Source organism: Paralichthys olivaceus, chromosome 6, assembly GCF_024713975.1.
Source record: "Paralichthys olivaceus isolate ysfri-2021 chromosome 6, ASM2471397v2, whole genome shotgun sequence".
Lineage (NCBI taxonomy): Eukaryota > Metazoa > Chordata > Actinopteri > Pleuronectiformes > Paralichthyidae > Paralichthys > Paralichthys olivaceus.
The window spans coordinates 22,463,994-22,477,891 of record NC_091098.1 but is presented as its reverse complement, the minus strand read 5'-3'; the positions used below and the strand labels follow the sequence as shown (position 1 = coordinate 22,477,891).

Genomic DNA, 13,898 nt, shown 5'->3' with positions numbered 1-13,898 from the left:
CTGAGATGGCTGGGAGCCTAGCCTCATTAGACCCTACAGAGTCCCTCTGACTGAAGAAACATGCACACACTACTAGACACCATCACGCACTAATGGGCGAGGAGGAAGACAGAGACACACAATAAAACATAAGAAAATACATCACAGAAGCTCACATCCAAGCGCTCACCCGAGACATAATTGTATTTTGAAACTGAACTTATGGTGAGAGAATATGGTTTTAACACAGTTTTTACTCAGGTACATGTTCTTCACTCTGCATCTAGGTGGTTAGTCCTCTAATGGGTCTGCTAAGCATGCACACTCATGCACACCCCCACCCTCTCGTAACTAGCTTTGATTCCCACCCGTGTCAGCAGACTTTCCCTGTCAGTGTCTTCTCTGCTGCAACTGAGATGGAAAAAGCTACTTCACTTAGGGGTCTTATTTGTTTTCCTGTTTGTTTCTCTCTGTTCGCTTTCATCTTTATCTTTTATGACTGCCCCCTTCTCCCTTCCAAAACTCCCCAGAGAGACAGGCGTGGGGGGGGGGGCGGTGCGAGTGTGTGCAGGGTGGGGGGGGGGGCAGAAGGAAAAAGACAGAGGGGGGGCTCTTTTGAAGGAGAATGGGGAGAATTGAAAATGGCCGGTGTTGTGAAGGAGGCGAGATGAAGAAAGCCAATCTGCCTGTGAGGGCAGAGGAGTGGGAGAACAAAGGGAACGAAGTGGAATAGAAAGAGGGAGAGAGAGAGAGAGAGAGAGGGAGAGGGAGAGAGAGAGAGAGAGAGAGAAAGAGGGAGGGGGGACGAAATTCTTTTGGAGCCTTCTCGTCAATGAAGGAAGGAAATTAAGAGTAGCGGTGTAAAGTACTGTGTGAAGTATGGATGTGATAGAATAATCTTCACCCAGCGAGCCATCTCCACTGTGCACAGGCTGCTGGTGCCGGCAGAGGCCACAGGGAGGTGCTGTGACAGAGGGGGCTTTGACAACACAGATCCTCTCACCAGCAGCGCTGCTCATCAAGCAGTGTGTCGCCCCAGAACACAAGGTGTGTTCTCACAGCGGCGGAACTGTAACGATACAAGTAGGTCCTATAAAAACTTTTTGCTCACGTAACAAGAGCGGATGGCAGGAGAAGTTTCAAACAGGCCTCGTTTTATCACCTTCTTTTTTGATATTCCTTCCTCAGGCTCTTTCAATCCACCTATCTTCATGCAGATTTGTAATTAAGATTCCTTTTCTCTCATCAAGCTTCTTTGTTTTTCCATTCACAGTTTTTCGATGGTCCCTTGTTTGCCAATCCTCCAGACTGCGATTGTCATAATTGCATTGCCGGAGTGAGAGAAAAAAAAAAAAAAAGAAGAAGAGAGGGGGAACTACACTGCACAAATATTTTGATGTAAACTAAATGAGTAACGATCTGTGCTTCACATTTGCACCTACATCTTTTTTCTCCCCTCGTCAGGCACTGATGAGTGTCATTTATTTATTTGCTGGTTAATTTATTTAGCTGCTATTCTCTTGGGCATCCACATAACGTAATAATAAAGAATGAGGTGATTTGTTTTCTCCCCCTCTTTCATCGGTGCATCGCGAATGCCGTCCCCGATGGTTTGGCCCAAACAGAAACTGTAGGATGAGAGTGAGTGTATTAATCAAGATGTCGAGAAACTAAAGCATCCCTGGTACTCCAGGTACTTCCAGATCCCTCCGGTCTGTACCGCAACCTATCCCAAGATCCGTGCCGTCAACGGGGCCATTCTTTCAGCAGAAAATGCAGAGTGCCGTCTCCTATGATCCATGACAACTCAAACTGCTTACAGGGGACAGTCACTGTCACATGAACTTAGTTCCCAAATCGTGTCCTTGAGTCTGACCTTCAACCAGCTACCGCACACTTTAGTGCGGCTGCCATGGGCTTTGCTTGTCAGGCCTGGCCTATAAAATGAGTTGATAAAACTGCCCCTCAACACACCCTATGGGCTGTTCTGGTCTCCTGCTGAGCTGAGATCAGCCCCTGAACAGCCACTGTGTGTGTCGCTGGAGAAAAAATTGAAACTGCTTCGAACCCTACAGTGCAGTAAAAATCCCCCCCCCCCCAAAAAAACATGTAACAAAATATTCGTATTCATCTCTCTAAATCTTTCCTCTGTTTCTTTCTCTTCCTCTGTACTTGACTAGATCTCTTTTCTATCATCACACCTTCCTCAAATGATTTTTGAATGCAACCTTTTTACTGTTTGCTCTCTCGCAATCATTTTTTCATTCAAGGCCTTTGGAGAGGGCCGTTCCCCCCCTGACGTTTACAAATGAAATGAATGAAAACCACTGGTACGTGACTCCTCTGCAGGGAGACGCTCTATTATATCTTGGTTTACTCAAACAGAAGCTTCCCTGTCATTGGCTATGAGCAGGGATACCAGACTAAGAATGGTTACCCCAGATAGCGAGGGACTAGCAAGGGGAATAAAGGCAGGCTTAGAAAGAGAGCCTTGCCCAATGTTTTTAGCCGTTTGAAAATTGATTTATTCTTACAGATCCACCAGAACCCGTGTATTCTCAACCAACAGATGAAGGGCGAAAGGTATCATTTGTCAGAAACCCACTGGTCCACTCACGAGAACAGAAATTGTTTGTGAAAACGGATAAAAATCCTGTGCGTACGCGCCACTGTTGTGTATCTTCCAAGTTGCCTTTTTCACTTCAAACCTACCCTGAGAAATTGGGTAAAGTTTTAGTGGCGAGGAACATCCTTTCACTTCTTTTTGTCTCCGTTGATAGTCTTTTAAGTTGGATGTCAGTCTCCCCCCACCCAAATAGACTACTATATTAACCTGTGAAATGTTGTGACAGCGTGGCATACTAGAGTGCCTTTGCAAAGAACGTGTTCAACCTTTTCAACGTTGTGAAAGACGATGAACATCTCTATTTTCTTTCATCCTGTATCCCAGAATGGCTGTTATGTTTTCCTCTCCCCTGAGGAGGAGTTAACAACCTTGAAGCTTTGTAAACATCAACGTTACGTGGCATAAAAAGTAGATTATCAAAGGGATATTTCCTGTGAAAGCAAACATCTGCTATGATAAGTTATCCTCATCTTTTATCTCTTGATCAATTCGTACAGCACTTCTCTTCTCTGTGATTACACCCCCTCTTTTATTGTATTGTTATCTTGATAAACAGTAATGTTTATCACATTCTGGCAATTGTTTTGATGTTATTCATGATTTTCAGCTCTTTAAATGATGTGACAATGTTGTATTGTTAATATCAGGGGAGAGACCAGGCAAACCAAATTAGCGCAGAATAAAACAAGATGCCTTTGTGTTAGGAGAAGCTTCGGCAGACGTCAATCAAGCAATTCTGAAAGACAGCTCTGAGTCGTGGAAGATGTAATGGGGTTCAATGTGAAGGCAAGGACGCTCTCCTCAGTAGATGACAAAACAGTAATACACATAGTGCTAAAAGAAAACACTCAATTCAAACAACAACACCACCACCGTGCTGGGACCCCCCTCCAGCCCCATCCAGAGGCTTCCGCCTCACAGAATCCTGAACTGAAAGCTGGCCCTCTTGCCTCCCACTGCCTCCCATTCTCCCCGTTCACATCCAGCCTCACCTCCTCCCATCATAAATCTGGATAAATCCACAAATCACTGTCTGGCATGCTCCATCTGTCTCCCTCACTCATGTACTGCTGGAGAAAACCTCTCTGCATCCCCCTGCCAGCAGGCTGTCCTCCAGGCTCACTTAAAAAAGAATGAAACAGTAAGAAAAAAAAATGCACCCTGACTGTTCGCCGGTAAGACAGGATGAAGACCCACCTCGACATTATATCACCACTGTTACTCGTCTCAGTAAAATTTTAAATAAGATTACGAAAACCCTAATGTGGACTTACTCACCCATGATACTGTGATGTGATAGAGATGAGCAGACTTGCAGAATATATGAATTAAAAAAATTATATTTCTGGTGCCAAGATTTTATAGTTCAAATAAACTTATGGGTCATTTATTTAAGATCAGTTTGCTTTTACACCACGTCCTGCTTCAATGTTCGAGTGATACATGTTATAGCGTTTCCTTGAATATGACATTAAAGGTGTTTAATAATAGGATTGTTCAACTATAGCCAAAACGTAAGTGGCAATATTTCAGAGTGAGACTGTGGCAGTAAAATCATGCCCTAATTTTAATGGACAGTGTTGGAGGCGAGCAGCAGGCAGCTCCAGACGGGTGGAGTCACACGACGACAGGCCTTTGATATCTACCAACGGGGAACATAGAGGGAGGCCATGCCGCATCCATGGTGGCACGCTAAAACACACACACACACACACACACCCATAGATCACCCAGCAGCCCAGACTGGGCTCATTACATCCCACCCACCTCTTCCCAGCCACCACCACCAGGGTCCTAGCTACACAGTGGGTCGACACCCAGCCACAGGGGGGGCCATGTGTTAGCATTAAGCAGAGTGAGAAACAACAACACCAGTGTGTTCATATTATCATCCACCTCACAGCTCCCAGGGCCTGACATCTCCTCATGGTGCTATTGTTTCGCCTGAGCGCTGCTCTCTTGCCCTTTTCTCTCTCCACTACAGCGCTCAGGAAAAGGGCTGCACAGCCGGGAGGGGGGTGGGGGCTTGTTTAGACAGCAGGGGACCCCCACGCGTACTCAGGCACTCAGTGGCAAACATCAAATATGATTGGTCAAGGGAGGCAAAGGGGAGACTGACAGGAAAATAATCTGACCACTCCAGCCGCCCTGTGTATTTTATCATTTGAGAATATCGATACTTCAGAGTAATAGTAGAGAGGAGTAGTAAAAGGTGTTTACCTGTTGATGACAGTGATAGCCCAGGAGGATCCACAGACATGGAAAAAAAGAAGAAAAGCCATTAGTTTGTTATCTTTATGTATCTTTGATGAGGCAATTTGTGCCATGCATGCATATGATCATAAAAAACACACTTAAAATGACTGTTTCCAAAGGGATAAAAGAAAGGAAACATTTTGACTAAAGGACGCGTATGAAGTTTCATTCTTTGAAGCACATCTGTTATGTTTTGTTTTAAGCTGCTGCGTGAGGGGATGACTGAGAGGCACTTCACTTGTAAACACACTGTTTCAACATGTCACCTTTGGCGAAATTGGACCTGGAGAGAATAATAGGTGACGGGTGTCTGAACTTCCTCTCGGGCTATAACTCTACATTTACTGATTGGATGGCTACATGCTGTTTATGTAAAAAATCCTTATAATAAAGTAATTTCTGCACTGACCTTGGTTCTTACCTGCCCAAGGACACTGTCAAGAACACACAGCGGCAGGCTGCATCAAGCCACCCAATTTAATGTACGAGACTGCCGACAACATATTGATATACTTTGCATGCACTTCCCACGGCTGCACTCGTAGTCACATACGGACTATAAATCAGAGGAGCGGCAAAGCACTTTTCTCAGGCTCGGAAGTGGAAATTCACAGCAAAAATTAAATGAAGTTTAATATAATGAAATAAAAATTACTTTGCCCACATTCCCATAACTTTCATTTACTGTAATGAAAGATTATTTATGGTTCTGTTCAATGTGCAGCAATGATAAAAGACGTGTCAGTATGTGTCCTCACAGAGACGGGAAGATCTGAGTCTAACGGCCTTCGGGTGATCGCTGGTGGAAGGTTGTGATCTCTGGCTAATACCACTCATTCACGTCCAGTCTTATTATAATAATCACCCGGACAGCCACCGATGAGCGAGCTGTCCCAACTGACTTTCTTCATGGATGTTCAAGAAACCGCTCCTATACATATATATATATATATATATATATATATATATATATATATATATATATATATATATATATGTTATGGCCCCTTTTGATTTATTCATATCGTGCTCCTACTGCTGTCCTCACCTCTATAGTTTCTTGCAATCTACAGCTACATTCACATTACAGACGTCAAGATTTTTACATTCTGTGTGAAATGGGCCTGCAGACGGAACACCACCTGTCATCAACACAAACAGCCTGCTATCAACAAAAACAAACTAAAAACTGTGTCACACCATTAATGTGGGCTACTGATGCAAAACCACTTGTCTCACCATGATCATGTTTGCACTCCGCTGTAATATTGCTTTCTTTGGTTCCTCCTTCTCTTATTTGTATGAAACGGAAACAATTTATTTCTTCTTTACAAATAATACAAAGAGTGATGATGAAACTAGCAAGGGCATTTGGTGTGCTGTCTCTTAGAAGACAGGAGAACCATTGAATTTCATGAATAAATGAATGAATTAAAATTCATCTAATCATACTTCAGGAGCACTCCCCACCCCCAAGCCCTCCACACATACACACACACACACACATAGCCAGACTGAGGCTGTAGTTCCACTCGCAAACAAACATATAATCTCGGAGTACACAAAAGGGGGGGGGGGTCCTCACTACGGGAACGGCACGAATCACCTTTAGCAATATGTCTCTTTGTGCATGCTTCTTCATTAGGATTCATGGATCATCAATGAAAACAATTCTTTGTATCTCATTTGGCATCGTGTGAATGATTGCTTGCAAGCCAATCTGAGGGAGATGAAAATATAGCCCTTCCATATTTAGACTAAATAGATTTCAGTTCTGCTTCTGGTACCAAGGCTGTGATATATCTGACCGCTGAATGGCTACAAAGCACAGTGCACACTTCATCTCACGGTTACTGTTTAGTAGACCTGAATCTAACATGCATTCCTGTGCACCAGGACAAACTACCAGCCAACAAAGAGCTCATAATTGTAGTTATACATTTAAATGTTATGCTACTAATCAATTATCTCCATCATACATTGCTTCACACTTGGTTTCATTAAAGTGACAGTTTTAAAGTGGTGTTGATGGTGATACTGACAAAACAACTTTGGACCCTGGTATTAACATGTGTCGTTTCTGATCCGATCACAAGTGGACAGCTCTAAGTACAGGTGTGATCGCACTCAGGATATAGATCTAATCACGCAAGACCAGATGCTGATCTAGGCCACGTGTCCACATTATTTTAGCAGTGTGAACACAAATCTGTCCTGGGCCTCATGCGAAGGACGTCCTACTCAGCTGACAAAATCTATCCTCTATATGTTTTGGTTGCACAGCGACAGAGGCACCTTGTTTGTGCTCTAATTTAAAAAGTAAAAAACTTGTCGATTTGTCTATTTCCACTTTAATTGATATACACATACTGTTTACTGTACAGTACATATACTTAGTGATGAGTGAGGCCGAAGCCAAGGAACTCATTACTGCTGTGACTTTAACTGTGGAAGCAGGGACTTATTAAAATTATATTTAAAAAATAACATTTAAGCGAAGAAGACCAGGCTTTACATTTGTAGACGTATTCCTTTTTGACAGCGCTACAGGAGCAAGCTGTTTCAAAATGAGTCTGGAGACCACAACATGCTCTAATTGATATGACCTTTAATTGCTCATTCAGTGCAGAGGAAAGAAGAGGAAGACATCAAGCCAGTCCGCTGTGGCTCGGGCTAAAGAGGCGCTGTGTAGATTGGCCTACACTCCCAGGCCCTGTGGACATAATTAAACCTGAATAACAAACACTTACACAAGTGCTCTACTCTCCTGAACAGGATTCTGAAAACATCCAGGACACCAGTGCACTGCTCCTCTAGTTGGTCCCTCAATCAGAATGGATTTGGTCCTGTGTTGAGAATATAATTGGAGCTTGGACAATTATAGCCAATATAAATGAGGTCCTGTTATCCAAAGCAGAAATTTGGTTAGCTGTAATTAAACGCTGGGTCTGCATTCCATCTGAACTATTTAGGATACTTCGCTTATTTTTAATGGAACTGCTGTAGAGCCCTTAAAAAGTTAAAAAAGCTGAGAAACCGAAGATTTTTGCTTTTTACATTAAACAACTATAGAAGTAATAAATTGTGATAACAATTTCCCAGATGCCGTGTAGGAGCTATCATTAATACATTAAATGCAGAAGAAAGAATAAATCTCCTGCTAAATATTCCCTCATCCAGATGCAAGGGAAAGAAAAAGCCAAGTTACCACATTAACCCACTCTAACTGTAGACACAACCTTGAATTCTCCGCAGCCGAAACAGATGTACAAACTCTTAACAGAACAGAACATCTGCATTGGGCTCTTAAACATTTACAAAAAGCCTATCCACAGCGGGGAGCTGTCCACATTTGCTTTGTACAAAGAGTGTAAGCTGAACAACTGAACCATTGCATGGAATTAGACACCATTAATTAATTAACACTGAAGTCCACAAGCCTCTGCTTTGAGTGATCGCTCAGCTTCGGGTTAGCTGAGGGTTCAAGTCCTCCGCTGGGGCCTTGGCAGTGGCGTGTTTGACTACTATGTATTCAGGCTAGCAAACTGCTGGTCACCAGATGATCCCCCTGGTGGGCCTCACTGTTGGCCTTTCGCAGACCTCCATCATCTCCACCTGCAGTCTGCCTACGCCCCAGAGAGCTCGCACCAGAACAGCTATGAATGCAGGTGCTGGACGTCTAGACGAGGTCCTCATTAGCTTTCCTGCGGCTCACCAGCTAGTGACTGCAGAGGCCTAAGCTGCCTCGCCTGGAGGGAGGGGACAGGTCCTGATTGAGAGCGTGCTTTATTACAGAGGCTTAGGTGGGGGCTTCAGGATTAACACGTAAGTCTTCCACCTTCATGGGTGCAAAGAGGGCTTGTAGTGCTCCGTGCAGCTGGAGGGGGAGTGCAGCCTAGGGAGTGAAACAGCTTTTCTCACTTTGCATTGATAGACTGACCAGAGGCTTAACACACACGTCCTAGAGGTCTGGATGGATTTGTGTTACTTACAGCAGTCAACCTAAGGGCACAGCAGAAGTTTTTTAAATGTTAATTCCAGTTAATTAGTTTTAATAACTTTGGCTTCGTGGTGTGAGCCTGTGTGTTTATGTGTGTCTAACATTTTCAGACATCGCTATATGAAAGACCTCACTGTGGCCTATAATTGTTTCAGCTCTGCTCACTGCAGGGGAGAGCTAGTCAAAGGATAGACAGCTTGTGCCCTTTCCTCTCCCGGGTCTCTTTTAAGTGGGCAGACCTTAAACCAAGCTGCCCTTCAAACTGACGCTTGAGCTTGAGCTACAGGTGAGTGATTGTGCTCCACTTGTTGTCCGTTACGCCTTATGAAATGTTTTTTGTCCGAACATGTTGCCGTCATATTTATTAAACTAACATGGGCAGAGGATAAGTCCAGAGATCACAAGTTATGGGGTGTTTCAAAGTTCTAGGTCCACATTTTCAAAAAGGAAGCTTAACTTAGTAAAAAAAAATTGTGATTTGAATTGCAAAACCTGAGTCATTTGCATGCCTACAGATTCAGTACATATAGATGTATTTCTAATTTAACTTTCAGATTGCTTTCAGCCAAATGTTTCTAGTCAACAGAAGCGCACACCTCTATATATATTACCACAACCACTTCCCTCGGATGATCAAGTGATAAGAAAGAAACTCAAAACAATCGTGGAACAAACAACTTTTCTCTGCTGAGCCTTTTGCATAATTATGATGCCTGAGGGCCAACTGATTCACTGAAATCTGTTCTCTGTAGGGGGAGGGAAACCTAAAATAGAAGCCTCTGATTGTCACACAATTGGCTTAGCCCGCAATGTGCAGCTGTGCTCTGAGCCTGTCTGTCTGTCATTTAGCTGATTGCTGCTTGGCTGCCAACCTATCAGGTGCATCATCACCAATACGTGGGCCGCTAAGCGCGCCGCAAAAGAATTATCCCCAACTCCTTCCAGAAACATGAGGTCAGAAACCGTGTACACGGAGCACTGTGTGCCGCTGCACTCAACCGTTCTTCAAAAAATGGATTGCATATTTGATTACAATAACGCCACAGAGTTCAAAGCTTCTGCAGCTGCAGATACAACCAGAGACACCCCCGACCCAAACTTTTCCCTGTTAGAGAAGAGGAATAAAGGGAAAAGGAGAGAGAGGGCACAACAGACAGTGAATTCCAAGGCAGTCCTGGTAAATTACTGGGATACAAGTGTAATAAAACACCCATCCACCTCTGAGGGCAATCAATTCCTGCCAATACCTTCAGGATTGTTGTCGGAGCTCATAAGAATATGCAAAAAGTGCTGGATTCAAAATCCTGATTGAAAGTGCTCACAATTTATATACAAAGGTGATTGAAGGTTAATGGACAATATGGTGCCTGATTAGTCCACAGAAGTTAGTGAGAGCTGCGCACCCACCTCCGTTTCCGTTCACAAGCTTCGTCATTAGGATGGGAATAAAGATGCATAATGAATGAAACAAAAATTAATTAGCACAAACAACATTTTACATTATTTTATCACCTTTGAATTGTGGCAATTATTCAACACTAAAGAAGATGTATCACCACAGAAATAATTACGTTGTCATAATTCCAGATAGAATGAAAAGACTTTTTTTTTGGAAAAATTAAGTATATACTGCAAAAAAAAACAATGGCACCGAATATACAAACATCTTCTGTTCAGTGTGAAATACGTGCACTTTGTCTCAACTCTGTGTCATTTCTTTTTTTACAGTGCCAGTGTGTGACTACAAGGCAGTATCTCCAAATATTAATTAGCCCTGCCTGTGTATCTGATTACTGACATGCCTGAAGTGAGGGTGATAAAAGTGGCGTGCGGTTTATCAGCTCCATTGAAAAGGAGGTACAGATAAAATTGGTATCATGAGGTTCATGCATGGGGAATCATGTCCACAGTATTTTCTCTCTCTTCCGAAGTCAATAGGCCTGTAACGTGAGCACAGCACCAGGCTGTCCCTAGGCAGCCTCGCTGAGACCGCTAATGAAAACAGAAGGAAGGGGAAAGAAAAAGAAAACAGAGAATCTCGTGTATCTGAACAAACACAGGGGGAAACCTTCAAGGTCAAAAGAGGAGGGCGGAGTGATTGAGACACAGAGAGGGAGACGCCGAGGTGATGAATGAAGCAGTGACGACACCAGGAATGTGGCCCAAAGAGAAAATAAAAATGTAAAACTTTTCCTCTTCACTTTGTTTTGTGCCAAAGCTGCAAAGTAAAACATCATAGCCGACAGCACGGAATTAAAATATAAAAGTTTCTTCCTTTTTACAGTTCATAGAGAATGACATGGGCTTTATAACAATAAAACAACGCAGCTGGAGAATACAAAGAGGCCGGAACTGCATCGTCCTGGGCAAACACACAAATGGTCTTTGTTTTATTTTACGACTGTTTTAACATTACTTTATCAATAACAAATCAGACATTTTTTTGATAGCTCAGCGCTCAAAGTAATAGGCAACAGAGCAGTCCACGGAGTATGCTAAAAGTGTTGCAATAAAACTGGCCGTCTGCACAGCTGTGTAACGGCAAAAGAAATGGGAAGAGGCCTGTCATAAGGACGTCAGGACTGGACTGTTCCAGAAATGCTCAAGTGTGGACATACACTCAGGCGAGACGTTACAGCGAACCTATTATCTACTATTCTGTCACTTTGGCTTTTCCACTACAAACTTGGGACCAGATTCAATTTCAGCACCAGAGATGTCTGCTCCTCTGACCGTCACACAAGCACTCTCTCCCTTTCTCTCTCTCTCACCCTCGCTGAGTGGGTGTGTCCCCTCGGGGAAAAGATGGTGCTTTTTACAGCACTTCTCCCAGCCTTAAAAAAACACTTAGCACCAGCTCCACATCTTTTTTTTTTTTTTTCTCCCTCTCACCATTAAAGTCGTCAATGCTGCCACTAATCAAAAGTCGGCCTGCAAACAGAAACACAATGTTTGCAAAGCATGCAACTGTCAAAAGGGATATCTGTCCAAACGGAAACTTCTTCAGGAGAGATGCAGTCACTCGTCCCTCTGGGATTCACGCGGAGGAGTGTGTGTGATATGGGTGCGAGATGTTTGTGGCGCGGCGACAGTGCACGCGAGATAACAATTCAGTCTTAGTGAGCTTATCATTAAAATTACATCAGAGATATGGCACAGAGAAGGTGGCAGAAGAAATGCCCGAGATCTAAGGACAGAGGGCCTTACATCACAGACGAGGCCGATGCTATAGCGCAGGCCTCTGCTTTTGATCTCTTCGTTTACCTGCTGAAAAAAACACACCAAAATCAGACCCGTCAGCTACAGAAAGCAAACTTTCATGTGACGGCTGGCTGCCTGAGTGTCTGCGTCTACCCGGGCCATCTTTAAACAGGCCACTATATGTCACTCAGGGAATCAAAGAGAGCCTGGCAGCGATGAGAATCTTGCAGACAGTGATACACCATTGAAAAAGCTATGGCGGTACAGTGACATGCTTCATCATCGTCTAACATGATACACGGGTGAGCCAGAGCTCGTTCAGCAAACTTAGGTAAGACAGTTGAGAGACACGAGTCGTTCAGGCCCTCTCAGCGGTCCTTCTGTTCCTCCATGTGTTGTTGTTTCTCACCTCTTTTGTTTCCATAGTTCAACATCACTCGATTGGGCTTTTGTCAAGAGGGACCCGTGTGTTTGGTATTAAACTCACAGAGGAGAATTAAAGAGAAGATGTTAACACAGATCAAACCAGAGGACTCCCGGGCCTCTTGCACAGTTCAGTCAATAGGGAGCGTAACACCAGCAAGCATCAAGAGGCAAATGAGGTTATACTGATAAACATAGACATTACAACCAACACCCACACCCACACACACACACACACACACACAGCTGAGGTTGACTGAGAACACATGAGGTTGGTTATTCGGGACTATATCACATAATTATGCTAGACTATGCACTGTATGTATGCATGAACAGATCAATGCTCCCTATCCTTGAATGCCTACTACACAGCTGAGTCTTATTTAAAACAGACAGTACAGTTTACACTCAACATGCATCTGCATCAATACACGGGTGCCTTTAGTTTCAAAGGTAGCGCACGTGTCCCTCCTGACTATGCAGAGACATTCGCCGACTCAATGAAAGTCTGTTTCTGGGTTTCTCAGCTGGTGTGGCCAATTAGTGTGAAATTTGGTGACAGAGCTGTGGAGGAGCTAGGACAGTCCCTGTGTAATTATTGATCTAAGTTTACTTGCCTGCTTAGCTACATGTGGGGAGAAGGCACAGTGCAGGGTTGTTCTCATACGGCGCCTAATTAATAGTGACATAATCTGATACTATAGCTTAAAGTTGTTGAGGATTTCTGATCCCCCCACTGGTGTGTGGACTTAGAGTGCTGCTCGTTGCACCGTAATTGCAAAGCTTCGCCTTGGTGTCACAATTAGAGTGGAAACCAGCCTTATTATATCCACTGTTATAATCTCTGCCAGACCGTATTTGCCCCTGCTGTAGTTTGGTTTCTTTTCTTTTGACACGGTGCCAATCTGTATAGAATACAGACACTAATCCCTGTAACTACAGGTTTTTAATAGGGGATCATGCAGGGACATGCATTGGCATACAGTCTGGATTTTTGCAGGACAGGTGCAATAATTACAGTGACAAGACAATAAATAGAGGGAGAGATCTTGTAAAAGAAAGATTTGCGGTTAAGTGTCAATGTCAAGCATCATACTCCAGGACCGAGTGGCAGTTTAACTGGACTAATAAACAGGGTCCAAGTTTAATGAAATACACTGTATTTACAATTTGTCGTTTGTGATTTTTACTATTATTTTTTAGAAAAGGATGTTTTCTTTTTTCCCAGATGGAGGCAGCTCTCTGGCTCATCCATTCTGTTGTTTCTGAACGATAACCCACTTCTTAATTTGAATATTTACGCGGACTAGAGGAGGACACAGGTGGAAGTAATTTCTTGAGCAGCTCAGAAGAACCTTTTATTAGACCTGGTGGGTCAGACCCAAAAAAAACAGTGTGAGGCAAGCACACAAT

General features: G+C 43.5%; 1 protein-coding gene across 9 annotated transcripts in view; it reads right to left on the bottom strand.

The window, feature by feature from the left end:
* Positions 1-13,898, bottom strand: part of camta1a (calmodulin binding transcription activator 1a) — a 275,197-nt gene that overhangs the window by 188,760 nt on the left and 72,539 nt on the right. The gene's annotated exons all lie outside the window — the stretch shown is intronic.